Source organism: Nomascus leucogenys, chromosome 7b, assembly GCF_006542625.1.
Source record: "Nomascus leucogenys isolate Asia chromosome 7b, Asia_NLE_v1, whole genome shotgun sequence".
Lineage (NCBI taxonomy): Eukaryota > Metazoa > Chordata > Mammalia > Primates > Hylobatidae > Nomascus > Nomascus leucogenys.
This window is the reverse complement of record NC_044387.1, coordinates 110,030,530-110,046,151: the sequence shown is the minus strand read 5'-3', so window position 1 is coordinate 110,046,151 and position 15,622 is coordinate 110,030,530. Positions and strand designations below refer to the sequence as shown.

The following is a 15,622-nucleotide window of genomic DNA, read 5'->3' as shown; positions in this document are numbered from 1 at the left end:
AATGAAATCAGTAAACAGGTGAGAGGCATCAATCGCAAGAGCATGGGATGAAACGAGGAGTAGTCCACGGTGATTCCTCTGCAGAGGTGGGTATTATTAATCGCGTATGTGACACCAAAACCACCACACTCAAGCTGTGGCTCTTTCCCTAAAGTAGAAAACAGACCAGTTGGGTTCCAAGCATCCACGAAGATCTTATTAAATTCGTGATCCCTGGTGGCATCATTGGCTTAGGATTGGCCCATCTCAAACCTGACTCAGAAACAAAACCGTCACAATGTGCGGAAATGAGCGTCCTTACCCACTATCATAAAGTATTTTCCGGTGTTTTCACAGTGCTGCGCTTCCTAATCCCCATTCCATGCAATCCACACGCCATGATGCCCGAAGTCATTAACAAAGGAGACACACAGGGGCTTCTCACGTTGGCTTTCCGGGGTTTTGATGAAAATCTGTTTCCTCATCTCTTACAATGTGGTTAGTAATAGTATCATTTAGGGTTGAAGAATTAAATGGTACGAATTATATAGGGTGCTTATTAAAACCTACATGGAAAATGTCTAGGAGATGTTAGCTATGCTCATCACCAACATCGTTACTTGATGGTAATAATCAGATAGGAAGGTCGAGACCAAGAAAATGGATACATGCTCTGAGGGAATGAATGTGGAGAGATCAGAAGGTTAAGAACAAAGCCGTACAACATGTCTACAGTAAAGGGATAGAGAAAAGAAAGAGAGTTTATAAAAGAAGAAATGAAACAGAGTTAGAGTAACGTTATAGAAATCAAAGCTAAGGAGAGTTTCCAGAAAGGATAATATCATTTAATATCGTAGAAGTTTAGGAGCATAAGATGGAAAAAAGGCCTTGTGGTAGCTGACATTGAGGCAGTCTTTGGGGAAGCTCCATTTCCAATAGAGAAGTAGAAAGTCAGCTTGAAGCAGGGACTAGGTGAAGAAGCTGTTGGCTGGTCACATGGGGAAATAAATAAGGGATGGCGTATGCCATATTTCTGGATCTCTTTCTTTCTTGCCCAGCCTCTGGATATGCACAGAGTTTGGCAAAAACTTACAAAAAATAAAAAAGAAACCAATTTTGTTTGTAGACTCAAATACAATGCTTTGTGTTAGAATCAAGATAAATTCATGCCCCCCCCTTCTATTCTCACTGTCAGTTTTGAAATTAAACATCAGCTTTTCTTCTTCATTAAAATCATTTTCAACCCCTCCCAGGTGTTGGTGGTTTTGGGGAGTTACATAAGTAGTCAGGTCTTGATGAATAGAAGAGGAGGGAACAAACACTTTCAGCAAAGGCAGAATTCTGAAATTCTGCTCATATTTTTTTCCAGTAACTTTCCTATGTTTGTGAGGTTATTCATTCAGTCATAAAGATCCTAGTGAAATTTTTTTCAAGTTTTACTAATCATATAATAACTGTGGACGTTTGTTTAAAATGTGTATTCCCGGGCCTCTCACCTGGAGATTCTGATTCAGGAGATCATGTGTGGGACTCAGAATACATGTGTTTGACAAGTATCACAAGTGGTTCTTATGGTCAGGCAAATTTGGGAAACTAACCAGGAATTTATGTTTTTATGACTGGCAGCTAGAAAAGGTTCCTAGAGTCTTTGCTTTTTGAAAATAAAATATTTCTTTTTTAAAAGGAAAATTGTATTACTAGATACAACATTTATACACGTGACACATGTATTATACTGTGTGCTTTTGTCATATTTACAGTTAAAGATGTGTAAGAACACTCAGAAAAATTATATATTAAATGAAAAGAGGGGTAAGTCAGGGTGGGGGAGAAATGGGAGGGGTGTGCTTATTGTTGTTAAAAGGTAGAAAAGCCAGAATGATAGCCGTCTAAGGTTGCAAATAGCACATTGTAAGTTGAGGGAGCTTCATAATCATGTCTGAAAGCTTGTTTGATACACTGAGTTGTAAACAGTGGCTTTGGACAAGATTTGAGGGAGAAACCAACTATGATTTAAAGTGTTCATTTAAAAGGTTTTAATTAAAGGAAAGTCTTTGCATTTATTTGAGCTAATTTAACTTCAGGACTAACAATTTACTAGCCCTTAACCTCTTAAAAATTGTCTTTCGTTTCAAATGAAAGTTTAAGGTGGCCTTTGTGTTCGACTGGTATATTTGTGCAAAGACTTAACAGCAAGGAACTGTACATTTCTAAATGTTTACTTCTTAATTGTGCTGGAAGAAATATACTACTCGACTATTTTTAAAGCAAAGTAAAACAATTTGTTTTGACAAGTAACACTGTATTTTCCCAGTTTTATTGTGGCAAAGATGAGGCTTAACATCACTAATCATCAGAGAAATGCAAATCAAAACCAAAACGAGATACCATCTTACACCAGTCAGAATAGCTACTATTAAAAAATCAAAAAACAACAGATCTTGGGAGGCTGTGGAGAAAAAGGAACATTTACACATAATTGATGCAAATGTAAATTAGTTCAGCCACTGTTGAAAGCAGTTTGGAAATTTCTCAAAGAATTTAAAAATAGAATTACCATTCAAGCCAACAATTCCATTACTGGTATATAACCCAAAGAAAATCAGTTATTCTACCAAAAAGACACATGCACTTGCATGTTCATTGCAGCACTATTCACAATAGCAAAGACATGGAGTCAGCCTAGGTGCCCATCAGCAGTGGATTGGATCAATAAAATGTGGTACATTTACACTGTATTATTAGGCCATTCTTGCATTGCTATGAAGAAATACCTGAGGCTGGGTAACTTATAAGGAAAAGAGATTTAATTGGCTCACAGGTCTGCAGACTGTACAGGAAGCATGGTGATAGCATCTGCATGGCACCTGTGGAGGCTCCAGGGAGTTTTTACTCATGATGGAAGGCAAAGAGGGAGTAGGCACATCACATGGTCAGAGCAGGAGCAAGAGAAAATGGGAGTGGCAGTAAGTACCACACACCCTTAACACAACCGGATCTTGAAAGAATTCACTGTCACAAGGGTGGCATCAGGCCATGAGAGATCCACCCCCATGACCCAAACACCTCCTACCAGGCCCCACCTCCAACACTGAGGATTACATTTCACCATGAGATTTATGGGGGCCATCTTCCAAGCCATTTCATACACCATGGAATACCATGCAGCCATAAAAATAACAAAATCGTGTCCTTTGAAGTAACATGGATGCAGCTGGAGGTCATTATCCTAAGTGAATTAATGCAGGAACATAAAACGAAATGCCACATGATCTGACTTATAAGTGGGAGCTAAATGCTGGGTACTCATGGACATAAAGATGGAAAGAATAGACACTGGGACTACTAGAGGGGAGAAGAAGGAAGGCAAGGTTTGACAAACTATTGGGTACTATGCTCATGTATTAATCTGTTCTCACACTGCTATATAGAACTATCTGAGACTGGGTAATTTATAAAGAAAAGAGGTTTAACTGACTCACAGTTCCACAGGCTGTACAGGAAGCATGGCTGGGAGGCTTCAGGAAACTTACAATCATGGCAGAAGGTGAAGGAGAAAGCAAGGCACATTCTACCATGGTGGCAGGAGAGCAAGTGAGACAAGGGGGATGTGCCATATGTTTAAACCATCAGATCTCATGACAACTCAACATCTAAGAACAGCAAGGTAGAAATCTGCCCTCATGAGCTAATCACCTCCCACCAGGTCATTCCCCCTACATTGGGAATTACAATTCAACATGAGATTTGGGTGGGGACACAGAGTCAAACCATATCAAATCAGCATCTGGATGATGGGATCATTCATACCCCAAAACTCAGCATTGTGAGATATACCCATGTAACAAACTGGCACATGTACCCCTGAATATAAAATACAAGTTAAAATTATTTTCAAAATAAATTAATAAATGAATAAATAAATGTGATTAAATTAAAATTTTGAATTAAAAAAATTTGACAGTGATTTCAGCTTGACAGTTATGTAAGTTATGTAAGTGGAAACAGTGAGTTCTGTAGGGTTCGGATCAATTGCACTATCTGTACTAAGTTGATGTCCGGTTTGGATAAAAAGAAAAGAAGAGAAACATGGATCTAATGGAAAAAAATGGACAAGTTTTATGATAGCAAAAAGAAGAATGGAGGAAATAGGACTGAGGCTAGTGATTGATAGATATTAATAGATGACTAAGTCAAAAGCCACTGCTTGCAGAAAATATTGATTAATATTGTTTTATTCCAGTCATACAACAAAATCCTATGCCCTGCCTTCAGAGAAAAACCTTTTAGCCCTATGATTATCTTTATTCCAAGCACCATTCCATTCATTAAGTAGTGTATAGGGTGATTAATAAGTGAATTATTCACAGAATTAAGACAGAAGTTTTGAGTATTTCAGGGTGATATTAATAGTATAGTCAATAAACTAAAATAAACTTTGACTAGAGGTGTGATCACCATGAACGCCATGTTGGTATCTTGTTAGATTTGGCAACCCAAAGTTGACAAATTTATTAATAAAATAAATGTTCGATGATGATTAATTTACAATTAGTAGACATGCTCTTTTTTCTTCCCTTTCTTTTTCATTCATTCATTCATTCATTCCTACAGAGCAGTGACTTTCATTCTAAGATTCCCAGAATCCTAAAGAATTCTTGAATGTCGTCATAGGGAGCCAGGTGTGGGGATTCCCAAAAGTTGTATTTAATACTTGAAAAATCTTGAAAAGTTATATATTTACACCAGAAAAAGCTATACAGGTTTTAAGTTATATATATAGTTGAATACTTTTTATTTCTATCCAGACCTAAGTCATTAGAGTTAGTAATGTTGATTATTTCATACTGACCTAATGGGTAGCCTTTATATATCATTGATTAATTATTAATAAAATAAGAACCCCCCAAAATTACAAAATAAATATATTTTGTGGCTTTTTCTTAAGGCTTTTGAAACATAAAATCAGAGGAGAGGATTAAAAGTAATCCTTGATGGTTAAAAAGGCAGGGACCTACTAACTTAGAAAATTGTATGAAAACAGCAAGATATATACATGGCCCTCAGACCAGCTGCCTGTTTTAGTAAATAAGGTTTTATTGGAGCACATCCATGGATCTGTGGTGCTTTTCTGCTACAATGGTAGAGTTGAATGGTTGCTATAGAGACCGTATGGTTTGCAAAGCCTAAAATATTTATCATCTGGTCCTTTATAGCAAAAGTGAACCCAGTTTTAGAACATTCACTTTACAAATTAAGATACAGTGGATGCTGCCTTAATGGACCTCCACTTAACTGATTTGCAATCAGCACTTTCTGGTACCCCTGTACAACTTATTGGCTGATGTCCACTGCAAACTGAAAGCCTTTGAGCTACTTTTAATGCCTGTACATTTCTCCTTCCATCACCGAAATTGTATAGTTTCTAAGAGAAAGCTGTGTTCATTCCTAAATATGTTTACACCATTTGTTCTTGCTCTTGTAGTTATGCAATTTAATTAAATATTATATTGGTAGGCCAAGGCAGGTGGATAACTAGGTCAAGAGATTGAGACCATCCTGGCTAATATGGTGAAACCCTGTCTCTACTGAAAATACAAAAAAATTAGCAGGGCATGGTGGCGGGCGCCTGTACTCCCAGCTACTTTGGAGGCTGAGGCAGGAGAATGAGGTGAACCCGGGAGGCGGAGCTTGCAGTGAGCAGAGATTGCACCACTGCACTCCAGCCTGGGCGGCAGAGCGAGATTCCGTCTCAAAAAAAATAAAATAAAATAAAAAATAAATAAATAAATATTATGTAAACTGAGAAAATGAGTATATCAAGAGTAGTATTGTTGTTTCTCTGAGAAATAAACTAAATGTGTTGGGAAAATGAGACACTTAAACAGTTGCTGCCAGCTTAACTGTTGTCAAGACAACTAGAAACAAATGGGAAAAATTGTATAATCTAGGATTTCAGATTGCTTTACCCCAGTTGTCTTCACAGAAAGTGAACAAGAAATGAATGACAACATATCATCGGCATAGTGTCCACAAGAAACTCCACTCAGTGAATCCGTGCAAGGCTTTGACCTTGTCATCAAAATACTGGCAAATTCATTTACACATGTCTTTTAAATTAAAGTTAAGTTTTAAGGACTTACATCTAATACTTCTTATGATTCCTCCATCTAACTTAAATTTGTTATTAATCTATTTATTACTGGTCCCAATCTTACTGAATAAGGGGGTTTCTACCGTTTTTGCTAACCAAAAGTTTACTTTGATGAAGTTGGAATTATAAATACAATAATTCAAGTTTAAAGAATTAGAATGGTAATGGTTAATACAATATAGTATGCCTAAAAATCACTTGAAAAGCTAACTAGCAATGCAAATTCTTGTGCCTTAGGCCTGAGATTTTGATTTAATAGGTCTAGCATGGGGCATAGGAATCTGTATTTTTAGGAATGTTAAAGGAAAATTGCTTCAAGTAGGGTAAATTATGACTTACAAATATAAAACGAACATTTGTCTAAGATTTTTGTTTAACTCATTTATTTACTGAGGGAGTCAGTAAGATGTTATAATGAGTTTTATGGAAAATTAAAAGAGCTACACATATCTAGGCACTAAGGAACACTGAAATAAATTTGCTTGATAGGTTCAAAACTGACTTCTTGATGGAAGGTGGAAAAAGGAAAATTAATTATACTTCCACCAAAGTCAATCATTTGCATGTCTATAGACAAGAATATTTGCATTACTATCAGTAATCTACAACTAACAGGATTGCAAATAACAAAGACAACAAAAGGCAAAGAGACCCCATAGAAACAGATAACCCAGATTATTCTAGACAAGGCTGAGATTTCTTGAAGACACTCAGTGGTAATTTCGTTGATCCAGCTTAAAATCTTTCCATTTTCTCCTGAAACAAGTTGCTCAAGCAATTCAAATACAATGAATGTGGTCAGTGGGTCACACCTGGAGAAATCATTTTCTAACCTATAATCAAGACTGTTGAGTTACTCCCTTCACTAGAAAGAATAAAAGATTACCACATAAATTCATATTATGATAATGGCCCACTATGAATGCTTTGGTGTTCTTAATTTTAAGATTTATTAATATTTCTGAAGTAACTACTAAATGCCAAGCAATATATTTTCAAATTTAATCTTTCATTGACTTTTACTTTCACTTCAACTCAGCTACTCACTTTCATGGCTATAAACTTAACTTTTCAATAACTTAAAAATTGGTTTCTAATGTTATAAACTTTAATGTTCCACTCTGTGACCTGCTCTTTCAGACTCTCTCTTCCTTACTGCCAATTCACCTTCTCTTCTTTCTCTTCGAGTGCCCCAGTATCTTGATTCTTCCATTTTCTTTTTTTTTATTAAGTGGACACGTGATAATTTCACATGTTGATGGGGTACAATGTGGTATTTTGATACATGACACATTGTTAAAACCTCTCCTCCCTATCTTTCCCAGTCTGGTAACCACTCTTCTGCTCCCTATTAGATCAGTGTTTTTAGATTTCACATATGAATGAGATCATGTGATATTTGTCTTTCTGTGGTTAGCTTATTTCACTTACCACAATGTCCTCTATGCTCATTCATGTTGTCACAAATGACATGATTTTATCCTTTTTTTATGGCCAAATGTGCATATGATATAGTTTGGATATTTGACCTGACCCATATCTCATGTTATATTGTAATCCCCACTGTTAGAGATGGGGCCTGGTAGGAGGTGTTTTGGTCATGGAGGTGGATCCCTTATGGCTTGGTGCTATCCTCATGATAGTGAACAAGTTCTCAAGCTTACTGAGGCCCCAAAAGCAGATGTTGGCACTGTGCTTCCTGTACAGACCACAGAACCAGGAGCCAATTAAGTCTCTTTTCTTATAAATTATCCAATCTCAGATATTTCTTTATAGCAATGCAAGAATGGCCAAATACAGCATATATGCCACATTTTCTTTATACATTCACTCATTGATGGACACTTAGGTTGATTCTAGGCTATTGTGAATAGTGCTGTAATAAACATGAGAGTGCAGAAATCTCTTTGAGATACTGATTAAATTTTCTTTGAATATACACCCAGTAGTGGGATTGCTGGATTATGTGGTAAGTCTATTTTTAATGTTTTTGGAAGTTATATTGTTTTCCATAACAATTGCTCTAATTTACATTTCCACCAACAGTGTATGAACATTCCCCTTTCTTCACATCCTTGCCAGCATTTGTTATTTTTTGACTTTTTCATAAAAGGCATTCTAAGCAGGGTGAGATGATAACTCACTGTGGGTTTTTTCACTTGCATCTGTGTGAAGAGACCACTAAACAGGCTTTGCGTGAGCAATAAAGCTGTTTATTTCACCTGGGTGCAGGCAGGCGGAGTCCAAAAAGAGTCAGTGAAGGGAGATGGAGTGGGGCCATTTTATAGGATTTGGGTAGGTAAAGGAAAAAGGGGGGGTGTTCTCTGGCAGGCAGGAGTGGGGGTCACAAGGTGCTCAGTAGGGGAGCTTTTGAGCCAGGATGAGCCAGGAGAAGGAATTTCACAAGGTAATGTCATCAGTTTAGGTAGGAACAGGCCATTTTCACTTCTTTTATGGTGGAATGTCATCAGTTAAGGCAGGAACCGGCCATCTGGATGTGTACGTGCAGGTCACAGGGGATATGATGGCTTAGCTTGGGCTCAGAGGCCTGACATTCCTGTCTTCTTATATTAATAAGAAAAATAAAACGAATTAGTGGTAAAGTGTTGGGACTGAAAATTTTTGGGGGGTGGTATGGAGAGATAATGGGCAATGTTTCTCAGGGCTGCTTTGAGCAGGATTGGGGTGATGTGGGAACTTAGAGTGACAGAGATTAAGCTGAAGGAAGATTTTGTGGTAAGGGGTGATACTGTGGGATTGTTAGAAGAAACATTTGTCATTTAGAATTATTGGTGATGGCCTGGATACAGTTTTGTAGGAACTGAAAAACTAAATGGAATAAGAGAAGGCGAAAAACAGGTATTAAAGGACTAAGAATTTGGAGGACCTAGGACATTTAATTAGAGAGTGTCTAAGGAGGTTCAGCATAGCTTTGCCAGCAAAGATTATTTATTTACTGTAAGAGTTAAGAGTGGCAGTTTGAGGATAGCACCAGGAGATATCATCTGTGATGGCTTGGAGAAACAGTGTAAACTGGCAGTGTAAACAAGAGCAGGGTATGTATGAGTAGTTGAGAATGGTGAATAGGAGTATGACTAGACAGAAGATAATAGGGATGACAAGTTTTTTGGGGCACAGTCCAAGGTGGTCTGGTGTCTGGAATAAGACTGGGGCCTAATAAAAAGGAGCGTCTATACAGGAGCTCAAATGGGCTGTACCTTGTAGCATTCTGAGGACAGGCCTGAATTCTGAGAAGGGGAAGTGGTAAAAGTATTGTCCAGTCCTTTTTAAGTTGGTGGCTGAGCTTGGTGAGGTGTGTTTTTAAAAGACTATTAGTCTGTTCTACTTTTCCTGAAGACTGAGGACTGTAAGGGATATAAAGGTTTCACTGAATACTAAGAGCCTGAAAAAATGCTTGGCTGATTTGACTAATAAAGGCCGGTCTGCTATCAGACTGTATAGAGGTGGGAAGGCCAAACAGGAATTATGTCTGACAGAAGGGAAGAAATGACCATGGTGGCCTTCTTAGACCCTGTGGGAAAGGCCTCTACCTATCTAGTGAAAGTGTCTACCTAGACCAAGAGGTATTTTAGTTTCCTGACTCGGGGCCTGTTGAGTAAAGCTAATTTGCCAGCCCTGGGTGGGGGCAAATCCTTGAACTTGATGTGTAGGGAAGGGAGGGGGCCTGAATAATCCCTGAGAAGTAGTAAAATAGCAAATTTGCCAGTCCTGGGCAGGAGCAAATCCTTGAGCTTGATGTGTAGGGAAGGGAGGGGGCCTGAATAATCCTTGAGGAGTAGTAGAATAGCAGATGGAACACTGAGAAGTTATTTCCTTGAGGATAGATTTCCACAATGGAAAGGAAATGAGAGATTCTAAGAGGCGGGCTAGTGGCTTGTACTATAGCATAGCCTGCATTTCCTGGTGTGTGGCGATTAGGCCTGGTGGAACTGCCATCAATAAACCAATGTGATCAGGGTGAGAAACAGGGAAGAAGGAAATTGGGGAAATGGGGTGAACGTCAGGTGGATCAGAGAGATGCAGTCATGAGGGTCAGGTGTGGTATCAGGAGTAATGTGGGAGGCCGGATTGAAGTCGGGCCAGGAACAGTGGCAATTGTGGGAGACTCAACAAAGAGTGAGTACAGCTGAAGTAGCCGGGAAGCAGAAAGTATATGCATCAGGTGTGAGGAAGAAAATAGATTTTGGAAATTATGAGAGCTGTAGAGAGTGAGTTGAGCATAGTTTGTGATTTTAAGGGCCTCTAAAAGTATTAGTATGGCCGCAGCCACTGCACGGAGACATGATGGCCAGCCTAAAACAGTAAGGTCAAGTTGTTTGGACAAAAAGGCTACAGGACGCGATCCCGGTCTTTGTGTAAGAATTCTGACTGCACAGCCCTGCACTTCAGCTGTGTGTAATGAAAAGGGTTGGGATGAGTCAGGGAGAGCTAGGGTGGGGGGCAGTCTCTAAAGCTGTCTTCAAGGAATGGAAAGAGGAGTGGGGAAAGGATTTAGGATCTGTGGGGTCAGCTAGGTTTCCTTTTGTGAGTTTATATAATGGTTTTGTTAGGATGGCAAAACCAGGTATCTAAAGGTGAAAGTATCTAACCATGCCCAGGAAGGAAAGGAGTTGTTGTCTTGTAGAAGGGTTTGGGGTTTGAGAGATTGGTCAGACATGATCAGCAGGGAGAGCACGTGTGTTTTTATGAGAATTATGCTGAGATGGGTAATGGATAAGGAAGAAATTTGGGCTTGACTGAAGTAATGGAGGCTGTCTGTGAAGCTTTGTGGCAGTACAGCCTAGGTAATTTGCTGAGCCTGATGGGTGTCAGGGTCAGTCCAAGTGAAAGTGAAGAGAGGCTGGGATGAAGAGTGAAAAGGAATAGTAAAGAAAGCATGTTTGAGATCCAGAACAGAATAATGGATTGTGGAGGGAGGTATTGAGGATAGGAGAGTATATGGGTTTGGCACCATGAGGTGGATAGGCAAAACAATTTGATTGATAAGGCATAGATCCTGAACTTGTAAGGCTTGTCTGGTTTTAGGACAGGTAAAAGGGGGAATTGTAAAGAGAGTTTATAGGCTTTAAAAGGCCATGCTGTAGCAGGCGAGTGATAATAGGCTTTAATCCTTTCAAAGCATGCTGTGGGATGGGATATTGGCATTGAGCGGGGTAAGGGTGATTAGATTTTAATAAGATGATAAGGGGTGCATTATCAGTTGCCAAGGAGGGAGTAGAGGTATCTTATACTTGTGGGTTAAGGTGGGGGGATACAAGAGGAGGACGCAAAGGAGGCTTTGGATTGGGAAGAAGGGCAGCAATGAGATGTAGCTCTAGTCCAGGAATAGTCAGGGAAGCAGATAATTTAGTTAAAGTGTCTCAGCCTAATAAGGGAACTGGGCAGGTGGGGATAACTAAAAAGGAGTCCTTAAAAGAGTATTGCCTAAGTTGGCACCAGAGTTGGGGAGTTTTAAGAGGTTTAGAAGCCTGTCTGTCAATACTTAGCAACAGTTATGGAGGCAAGGGAAACAGGCCCTTGAAAAGAAGGTAATGTGGAGTGGGTAGCCTCCATATTGATTAAGAAGGGGATGGACTTACCTTCCACTGTGAGAGTTACCTAAAGCTCGGCATCTGTGATGGTCTACGGGACTTCTGAGGTGATCGGGCAGCGTCAGTCTTCAGTTGCTAAGCCGAGAAGATCTGGGAAGGAGTCAGAGAGCCCTGAGCCAGAGTTCCAGGGGCTGCGGGAGTGGCTGCCAGGTGAGTTGGACTGTCCAATTTCCAGTGAGGTCCTGCACAGATGGGACATGGCTTAGGAGGAATCCTGGGCTGTGGGCATTCCTTGGTCTGGTGGCCAGATTTCTGGCACTTGTAGCAAGCTCCTAGGGGAGGCAGTTCTGGAGGAATGCATGGCCACTGCAGTTTAGGTGTTTGGAAGATCTTGTGTGCTGGAGATGTGGCTGGGGGTTTGTCTCACAGTGGAGGCAAGGAATTGCAACTCAGAAATATGTTGCTACTTGGCTGCCCCTACTCTATTATTGTACACCTTGAAGGTGAGGTTAATTAAGTCCTGTTGTGGGGTTTCAGGGCCAGAATTTAATTTTAGGAGTTCTATTTAATGTTGGGAGCAGATTGGGTAATAAAATGTATATTGAGAATAAGACGGCCTTTTGACTTTTTAGGGTCTAGGGCTGTAAAGCATCTCAGGGTTGCTGCCAAATAAGCCATGAACTGGGCTGGAGTTTTATATTTGATGAAAAAGAGCCTAAACGCTATCTGATTTGGGATAAAGAAAAAGGAGCATTAACCTTGACTATGCCTTTAGCTCCAGCCACCTTTTTAAGAGTAAATTGCTGGGCAGGTGGGGAGGTCTAGTCACAGAACGAAACTGAAAGCCAGACCAGGTGTGAGGAGGGGAGGTGATAAAAGGATTATAGGGTGGAGGAGCAGAGACTGAGGAAGAATTGGGACCTAGCTCAGCCTGGTGAGGAGAGGAGAGGTCAGATGGGTCTGTAGAAAAGGAAGATTAGAAAGACTCAGCAATGCTTGGGGTTGAGACTGAGGGGACAGGTGGGAGGGAAAGAAGGAAGATTTGGGATGAGTTGCATTGGGAACAGAGACTAGGGAGGGACTGATGTGTAAAAGAATGCCTGGACATCAGGCCCCTCAGACTGTTTGCCTATTTTCCGACAAGAATTCTTTAGATCTTGTAGGATGGAAAAATTGAAAGTGCTGTTTTCCAGCTATTTGGAACTACTGTTGAGTTTGTATTGGAGTCAAGCGGCATTGCAGAAGAAAATAAGATGCAAGATGCTTAGATTTTAGGTCAGGTGAGAGTTGAAGAGTTTTTACATTCTTAAGAACACAGGCTAAGGGAGAAGAAGGAGGAATGGAAGGTGGAAGCTTGCCCATAGTGAAGGAGGCAAGCCTAGAGAAAAGAGAGTAGAGACAGAGAAGGGGTGGGGGCTTCTTGCCCTCCAGAAAAGCAGAGAAGGGGTTGGGTCATGGAAATAAGGGGCTGGGGCACAGAGATAAGAGGTCGGGGTGTGGAAATAAGGGATCAGGGTGCAGAGATAAGAGGTTGGGGTTCCTGCCTCTCCTCCAGAAAAGCAGGACTTGCCACTAAGGGTGAAGAAGAAGGGGTTGAGGGGTTCTTGCCCCTCCCCCAGAAAAGTGGAGAAGGGGTAGAGACACGGAGAGAAGGGGTTGGGGTTCTTGCATCTCCCCCAGAAAAGCAGGACTTGCTGCTAAGGGTGAAGGACCAAGGTAGTAGTCCCTGTGTGGTCTGACACCTCTGAAACCTGGGTGAATAATCAGAGAGGTGTCCCTGCAATGATTAAACACCAAGGGTAGGCTGCCTTCCCTAGTCTGTGACTGGCGCCAGAGTTTTGGGTCCACAGATAAAACGTGTCTCCTTTGTGTCTACCAGAAAATGAAATGAATTGAAATTAAGAGAAGAGAGAACTTGAAGTGCGGCGCCAAGATTGAAAGGAGAAAGAGGTTGAAGGATAGTGAGGGAGGTTGGAGAAGAGAGTAAAAAGAGGCCACTTACTGGATTTGAAATTGGTGAGATGTTTCTTGGGCTGTTTGGTCTGAGGACCTGAGGTTATAGGTGGATCTTTCTCACGAAGCAAAGAGCAAGAGGACAGGGGATTGATCTCCTAAGGGATGTCCCCTGATCTGAGTCATGGCACCAAATTTCACTCGCGTCCATGTGAAGAGACCATCAAACAGGCTTTGTGTGAGCAATAAAGCTGTTTATTTCACTTGGGTGCAGGTGGGCTGAGTCTGAAAAGAGAGTCAGTGAAGGAATATAGGGGTAGGACCATTTTTTAGGATTTGGGTAGGTAAAGGAAAAAGGGGAGTTGTTCTCTGGCAGGCAGGAGTGGGGGTCACAAGGTGCTCAGTAGGGGAGCTTTTGAGCCAGGATGAGCCAGGAGAAGGAATTTCACAAGATAATGTCATCAGTTAAGGTAGGAACAGGCCATTTTCTCTTCTTTTGTGGTAGAATGTCATCAGTTGAGGCAGGAACCGGCCATCTGGATGTGTATGTGCAGGTCACAGGGGATATGATGGCTTAGCTTGGGCCCAGAGGCCTGACAGGTTTGACTTGCATTTCTCTGATTATTAGTGATGGTGAGCATTTTTTTCATATACCTGTTGGTGATTTTTATGTCTTATTTGGGGAAATGTCTATTCAGCTCTCTTGACTATTTTCTAATCCAATTATTTGTACTTTTGCTGTTGAGTTGTTTGAGTTTTCTATAAATTTGGGATATTAACCCCTTATCAAGTGAATAGTTCGCAGATATTTTCTCCCATTTTGTAGGTTGTCTGTTCACTCTCGTGATTGTTTCCTATGCAGTGCAGAAGTTTTTATTTGGTGTAATCCCATTTGTTTATTTTTGCTTTTGTTGTGCATGTCTTTCAGTGTCTTTTCTAAAAAGTCCTTGCCCAGACTAATGACATATAACATTTCACCTATGTTTTCTTCTACTAGTTTCATAGTCTGGGGTCTTACATTTAAATATTTAACTTATTTTAAGTTGATTTTTGTATATGATGAGAGATAGGGGTCTACTTTCATTCTTTTGTATGTGGATATCCACTTTTCCCAGCACCATTTGTTGAAAAGACTGTCTTTTCCCCATTGAATGTTTGCATCTTTGTCAAAAATAAGTTGTAGGTAAATGTGTGGATTTATGCCTGGGCTCTCTATTTTTGTTCCACTGGTCTATGTGCCTGTTTTTATGCCAATACCATGCTGTTTTAGTTAGGATAGCTTTGCAATATATTTTGAAATTAGACAGTGTAATACCTCTAGCATTGCTCTTTTTCCTTAAGATTTATTTGGCTATTTGGGGTGTTTTGTAGTTTCACATGGATTTTAAGATCTTTTTTAATATCTGTGAAGAATGAAATTAGAAATTTGACGGAGATTATATTGGATCTATAGATTGATTTGAGTAGTATGGTCATTTGAACAATATTAATTCTTCTAGTCCATGAATATGGGATATCTTTCTATTTATTTTAATTTTTTTCAATTGCTTTTATCAATGTTTAATAATTTTCATCTTTCCATGGCTTAATTTACTTGTAGATATTTTGTTTTTCTAATAGATATTTTAAATGGGATTACTTTCTTGATTCCTTTTTCAGATAGTCTGCTATTGGTGTATAGAGATGTTACTGATTTTTTATGTTGCTTTTGTATCTTGAAACCTTGTTGTATTCATTTACTATTTCTGATTCTCAGTGGCGTATTTAGGGTTTTTTACATATATGATCATGTCATCTGCAAAGAGGGACAATTAGACGTTTCTTTTTTTTTTCCAATTTGGATGCCTTTTATTTCTTTCTCTTACCTAATTGTTATGACTAGGACTTCCAGTAGTATATTGAAAAAAGTGATTAAAGTGAACATCCTTGTCTTGTTCCAGATCCTAGAGGCAAAGCTTTCAACTTTTCACCATTCAGTATAATG

The 15,622-nt window shown here is 39.7% G+C and overlaps 1 long non-coding RNA gene across 1 annotated transcript in view; it reads left to right on the top strand.

Moving 5' to 3' along the window:
* Positions 1–295: 295 nt before the first annotated feature.
* The window catches only part of LOC115836104, an 87,396-nt gene continuing 72,069 nt past the window's right edge, over positions 296–15,622 (top strand). Inside the window, exons 1-2 of the long non-coding RNA XR_004031110.1 lie at positions 296–477; positions 2,809–2,945. This is a non-coding gene — a long non-coding RNA (uncharacterized LOC115836104). The remainder of the gene's footprint in view (positions 478–2,808; positions 2,946–15,622) is intronic.